This window comes from Tachypleus tridentatus, chromosome 8, assembly GCF_004210375.1.
Source record: "Tachypleus tridentatus isolate NWPU-2018 chromosome 8, ASM421037v1, whole genome shotgun sequence".
NCBI lineage: Eukaryota > Metazoa > Arthropoda > Merostomata > Xiphosura > Limulidae > Tachypleus > Tachypleus tridentatus.
The window spans coordinates 99,730,186-99,736,748 of NC_134832.1; the positions used below are offsets into that span (position 1 = coordinate 99,730,186).

General features: G+C 32.7%; 1 protein-coding gene across 7 annotated transcripts in view; it reads right to left on the bottom strand.

Moving 5' to 3' along the window:
• The window catches only part of LOC143223043 (uncharacterized), a 409,689-nt gene that overhangs the window by 278,596 nt on the left and 124,530 nt on the right, over nt 1-6,563 (bottom strand). For 2 of the 7 annotated variants that reach the window (XM_076450437.1, XM_076450438.1), the window contains exon 1: nt 4,329-4,605. The exons of 1 other annotated variant lie outside the window; for it this stretch is intronic. The gene's annotated coding sequence lies outside the window, so the exon portion shown is untranslated. Of the gene's footprint in view, nt 1-4,328; nt 4,606-6,563 lie in introns of those variants that run through there. 4 more of the 7 variants (XM_076450436.1, XM_076450431.1, XM_076450430.1 and 1 more) reach the window with 4 other exon arrangements.

The following is a 6,563-nucleotide window of genomic DNA, read 5'->3' on the forward strand; positions in this document are numbered from 1 at the left end:
AGTTCTAGCTACCTTTATTATAATGTTTAAAGTGAGCTATGAAAAGTTCTAGCTACCTTTATTATAATGCTTAAAGTGAGTAATGAAAAGTTCTAGCTACCTTTATTATAATGTTTAAAGTGAGTAATGAAAAGTTCTAGCTACCTTTATTATAATGTTTAAAGTGAGTAATGAAAAGTTCTAGCTACCTTTATTATAATGTTTAAAGTGAGCCACGGAAAGTTCTAGCTACCTTTATTATAATGTTTAAAGTGAGTAATGAAAAGTTCTAGCTACCTTTATTATAATGTTTAAAGTGAACTATGAAAAGTTCTAGCTACCTTTATTATAATATTTAAAGTGAACTATGAAAAGTTCTAGCTACCTTTATTATAATGTTTAAAGTGAGTTATGAAAAGTTCTAGCTACCTTTATTATAATGTTTAAAGTGAGTTATTAAAAGTATCACAAGTTTTCGGAAGATACATGAAGATATTAAATAAGAAAAAAATATGATTATTTATTATCCAACAATCTCTAACATAAAGGTTTTTAATGAAGGACAAGGACTAGAGAGAATTCTTTGTTAGAAGAGTAATGACAAAGAATAAAAATTGGTTACATGTCTTCAATAGCACTGATTCCTGTTAGTAATTCAATAGCACTGATTCCTGTTAGTGATTCAATAGCACTGATTCCTGTTAGTGATTCAATAGCACTGATTCCCGTTAGTAATTCAATAGCACTGATTCCCGTTAGTAATTCAATAGCGCTGATTCCTGTTAGTAATTCAATAGCACTGATTCCCGTTAGTAATTCAATAGCACTGATTCCTGTTAGTAATTCAATAGCACTGATTCCTGTTAGTAATTCAATAGCACTGATTCCTGTTAGTGATTCAATAGCACTGATTCCTGTTAGTAATTCAATAGCACTGATTCCTGTTAGTAATTCAATAGCACTGATTCCTGTTAGTAATTCAATAGCACTGATTCCTGTTAGTAATTCAATAGCACTGATTCCTGTTAGTAATTCAATAGCACTGATTCCTGTTAGTGATTCAATAGCACTGATTCCTGTTAGTAATTCAATAGCACTGATTCCTGTTAGTAATTCAATAGCACTGATTCCCGTTAGTAATTCAATAGCACTGATTCCCGTTAGTGATTCAATAGCACTGATTCCTGTTAGTGATTCAATAGCACTGATTCCCGTTAGTAATTCAATAGCACTGATTCCTGTTAGTAATTCAATAGCACTGATTCCCGTTAGTAATTCAATAGCACTGATTCCCGTTAGTGATTCAATAGCACTGATTCCCGTTAGTGATTCGGAAAGTTAAAATAATTTGATGACATTCTCTTCCAAAACGTATTTGTTCGCATCCGTTTGTTTCATTCTTAAAACCTTTATTTGTTTGGTTGTTTTGTAGAAATTGTGTTAAAGCTTACGATGGTTATATTTGCTTTATATCGTTGTCAATAATTTGAAAGTAATAGACCAGCTAGTCAACACCGCCCACCACCAACTCTTGGGGCACTCTTATCAACTCGTGCAATGGGAAACAACTGTTACCTTTATAACACACCCGGGATCCCTAATTACGGTTTCGTTTTAGAAGGTAACGGGACGCGAACCGTATAATCATAAATCTACAGTCCAGTATACGATAACCATTAAGCCGCGCGAGCTTGGCTTGTCTTTAAAATAAACTATAACAGTGTAAGCCTATATAAATATAATAGCTTTATTGAATTTCACTTAATGTGTGTTCTTACTGGAGTTTTACCTCGTTATAATGCACTTAAACCAAATGTTTGGAAACTTTAAATGTCAAATTCCTCATTTAAATTTGAAGTATTATGCTTAACGATATAAAAATGAAGTAAATATAGTTTTAGTTCTGTTCCAATAAAAAAACAACGAAGATATTTAACTTAAATAATGATGAACTGATTCGACACGAATATTCGTGAAGCATGATTAGAAAGCAAAATTAACTTATTCATAAGTTTCCTTTGTATTGAATGCATTCAGTATAAAATCACTGATAGGACAAAATGACGTATATTGTATACACAATTCATAAATCATCATTGTTAATCCATTCCGTAGTTTGTTAAAAAAACGTTACCAGATATTTCTTTCTTATAAAGTATACATTTTTCCTAAATGTTTTTACATTTAGTATTGAATGCATTCAGTATAAAATCACTGATAGGACAAAATGACGTATATTGTATACACAATTCATAAATCATCATTGTTAATCCATTCCGTAGTTTGTTAAAAAAACGTTACCAGATATTTCTTTCTTATAAAGTATACATTTTTCCTAAATGTTTTTACAAGCGCAAACACTCATTTTGTAAACTGTTTAAAGATTAGTATCTAAATATCTTGGGTTCAGTTAGCTGATGATGCTCGCCCTCCCAGCCGTGAGGGCGTTATACTGTGACGGTCAATCCCACTTTTCGTTGGTAAAAGAGTAGCCCAAGAGTTGGCGGTGGGTGGTGATGACTAGCTGCCTTCCCTCTAGTCTTACACTGCTAAATTAGGGACGGCTAGCACAGATAGCCCTCGAGTAGCTTTGTGCGAAATTCCAAAACAAACAAACAAACAAAGTTTGCTGATGAACAAGTAATAAAATATCTTGTTTAATATTAAACGCGAATACCTTAGCATATATTCTAAACGTTAGTAATACACTGGGTAATAGTTTGTCATAAAACACGAATGACATATTAATTCATTAAAATACAGTCGTATTAATAATTCCAAAAATAAAGTATTCACAAAAACCTTATTGTAATTATGGAAACGGCACCTCATAACAAATCAATACGTGTGATTTTTGCAAGACTGAAAGAGAAAAAAAATCTCTGATGAAGGGTATTTTTGAATACAGTAGGCAATAATATTTTGTGAGTTTGTAGAATTCCATTGGTGGAACTGCGGTAAATTTACAGACCTTCAAAGCTAAAATTTTGGGTTCAATTCTGCTCTAAACAATTAGTTATTTTGAACCAAACGTAACACTTTTTTTAACCTGTGTATAATGTATAATGTCCGAAACGTGTGGAAGAGCACGTTTGAATTACGACACTTAAATTATTTAATGATTACTGTTGAAATCACAAAACAAACTAAAAGCTTTAAACTTTATCAAAATCTAACATGATAAAGTACAGCAATAGGTTGTCCCAACCACCACGTATATAAAATATTTACATAAAACAAACATTTTACATCACCATAGCAACTATACTTTCAACAATTTTTTTTTTTCAAATATTAAAACAACTTGATTGGTTACAAATTGATTGGTTTACAGGCACAGTACAAAGTTCCAACGACTATAGTGATCAATATGAGTTTTACAGGTTCCAGTAAATTATGATATATTTAAGAATTTCACATATCCAGTATTGTATATATTTAAAAAAATTCAATGCTCTTTCTAATCAATTACCAACTTTTCATTAATTTCAATGAGAGCTGGGATTCTTATCACTTACCTTCAGTTTCCTTTGCACTTATTAACAAAATATTATTATAACTCAAAAATACTGTTGCAAATAAATGCAGAGTCAAAATAAAAAAAATAAATTAGTTTTTCTTTAAATAATAAGTGAAAAAATTTACATTCTTCGTAATTAAAATTCTTCACACCAGGACAGAAATATTTTTGAAATTGCGATAATGCTAATATTAGTGGTAACGTTAAATTTCAATCAACTATGGCACTTGTTCCAGAGCTCGGACAGAACAGTAACCGTTATTAGTTGCAAAATGATTTAATTTATGGCAAACATTTATGATGGCATACCTTAAAACAATATTTCATCAAATTCCATTGTGTTTGGGTTGTATAATTGTATGCAGAAATAACTATATGGAGTTTCACAGGAGATATGTGTTAAAATACTTCATAAATTATAATTTATTAAAAATAGAAATATCTCCGACCCATTCTCTTTATACATACATACTTATAAATATACACGTAATTAACATTAACATTCAAAACTTCGAGAAGAAATAAAATACTTTTATATGCATAGTAATTTAGGTAACTGATTTTCTTCCTCATTTAATATGTAGACGCTCAGACTAAGAACAGACGCGCAACAGCATTTAACATTACATGATCTAGCGTCTGGCAGAACCACTTCACGCGCGCCAAGCAGCTGACCAGCTTGTGCGAATGCGAGCAATCGAGAGGACATAGAGGTAACATATAATTTTTTTTAGCGTTTAAAAACAGGAGTTTCAAGCCTCTAACGATCAAAAAGTTACCCACGCATGACGTAATGCCAATATGAAGAAATTAGGCAAAATTTTCTTACCTCTTCCACGTCGTTTAACTAATCTTCTTATTTATATAGACGATCCAGTCAAATGATGTTGTCCGCCATGTTGAATGTTTTTGCAGACAGCCAAGTCGACTTTATAACTGTAGTGAAACCAGTTACGTATAGATGGCGTCTCGTTCCATTGAAAGGGTTGCGCATTTTTTGTTCCTCCTCCCCATTATTAATGGCACTATTTACGAACTAGTATCATTTATTAGCAGAGTGACTAAACTTATTAGAATAGAAGTGACAAAATATATCATTTTGTATCACTAAGATATATAAAATATAATTATTTTTATTAAATATTTCATAATGACTGATATATTTTTGAAAAAAAACAACAAAAATATTTTTATTTCGTTTCAATCTTTCACATTTTCATGAGAATGTTTGTTGATGTATTCACATGGAATCGATCGCATGACGTAAATGACCAAATAGTTTACTTTAAATAAATACATATTTCAGATATTTTTAGCGGTCTTACTCAAACAAATTGAAATGCAAACTGAACATGGCAGGTGCTTTCATTTGCTCTTCAGCGGCTGGAAACAGTTGCAGGTCACGTGCCAATGCATGCTCGTCCTTCTTTCAGTTTTAGCCCCTTCTTCAAGATGATTTCAGGTCACCGTTGGCGTTCTGGGAGTGGTGCAGTCTCAGAGAGGGCGGTGCTATGTTTTACCGACACGAAAACTTTCTAAAAGAACTCTCAGAATCTTCTATGTTGACAAAACTACAATCCAAAACAAAATATTTACTTGATATTTCTTTAAAACTTTATATCTGTATTTTAAAACACTAAGTAATTGCTGGATACAAGAATAGAGTGGCAGAACAGATAGATAGCTATTTTGAATTTCGCACAAAGCTACTAAAGGGCTATCTGCGCTAGCCGTCCCTAATTTAGCAGTGTAAGACTAGTGTAAGCAGCTAGTTATTACCACCCACCATCAACCCTTGGGCTACTCTTTTATCAACGAATAGTGGGATTGACTGTAACATTATAACGCCCTCACGGCTGAAAGGGCGAGCATGTTTGGTGCGACGGGGATTCGAACCCGCGACCCTCAGACTACGAGTCGCATGCCTTAACACGCTTTGCCACGCCGGGCCTCAACAACTTGTAATCACACTTTTTGTTGTGTGTGGAAACAAAATTTCCATTTTTGTCACTTTTTTTTTTTGTTCTTTCAGTGGCTTGTTACACATGCTATCAAAAAACACGACTTATTAAAAACAAACAAACAATAAATTCTACCTGATCATACATAAAACATATATTATTCATTTTAGTCTTTCGTCCCCAAAATGTAGAGAGATACATTATTAACAAACACCCATATGTTTACATAAAAAAGCACCTAAGGACAGAATAATCAGCTAGATGCCTTGTTTTTTTTGTGTACTGATGTTTTACTCCGTTTATATAGTTTCAATAGAGTTTTATAACATAAGCTGACACACCTGCACCGTTATAAAGAAATATAAAAACATGAACGAGAAAACAAACATTAAACTTGCAAGCACTTTTGAGTGAAGCTATGTCACCTAAGATTTACATATATAATATTTCGGTCAAGCTAATAAGCGACCTGTGACTTTTTGTAGCCATATCCAAGTTGGCAGCCTCTATAGGTCGCAGAAATGATGGAAGATGGCGATCTCTGGTTATAATCAGTTATACTGTATAAGTCCTAGTGTGAAACAAGACATCTGGTGACATCGTGAGAAACCTTGCCCTAAAAAGCAGTTATGCGTATAAGTCCTAGTGTGAAACAAGACAGATACCACACTTTCTGATAATATAGTGAGAGACCTTGCTCTACAATGAGTCACACACCCACTGGTGATTCCTCTGGTCATATTCACCAATGCTAGAAGCAGGTAAAGGACACTCTTCACTTTTGGTCTTCTGACAACAATGATCTTAAAAATGATCATCTTTCTATAATTGTGCCATATAACGGCGTAAACGACTAAACTATGGAACAGAATAAAATAAGAGAATGAAACATTCACTGAGAAGATATAAAAAATATTATAAGATGAAAAGATAACCTGAGATATAAAATAAAAATAGTTTCTGATGATATTAAAATAGATATATTACATACTGTCTGGTATTGTTTAATAATTTGTAATACAGTACGTGGAGACTCTTTTTTTTTTTCTGGAAACGGAACGCGATCAACCATGAACCCTGGGATTCACAGTTTGAGTAGTCTA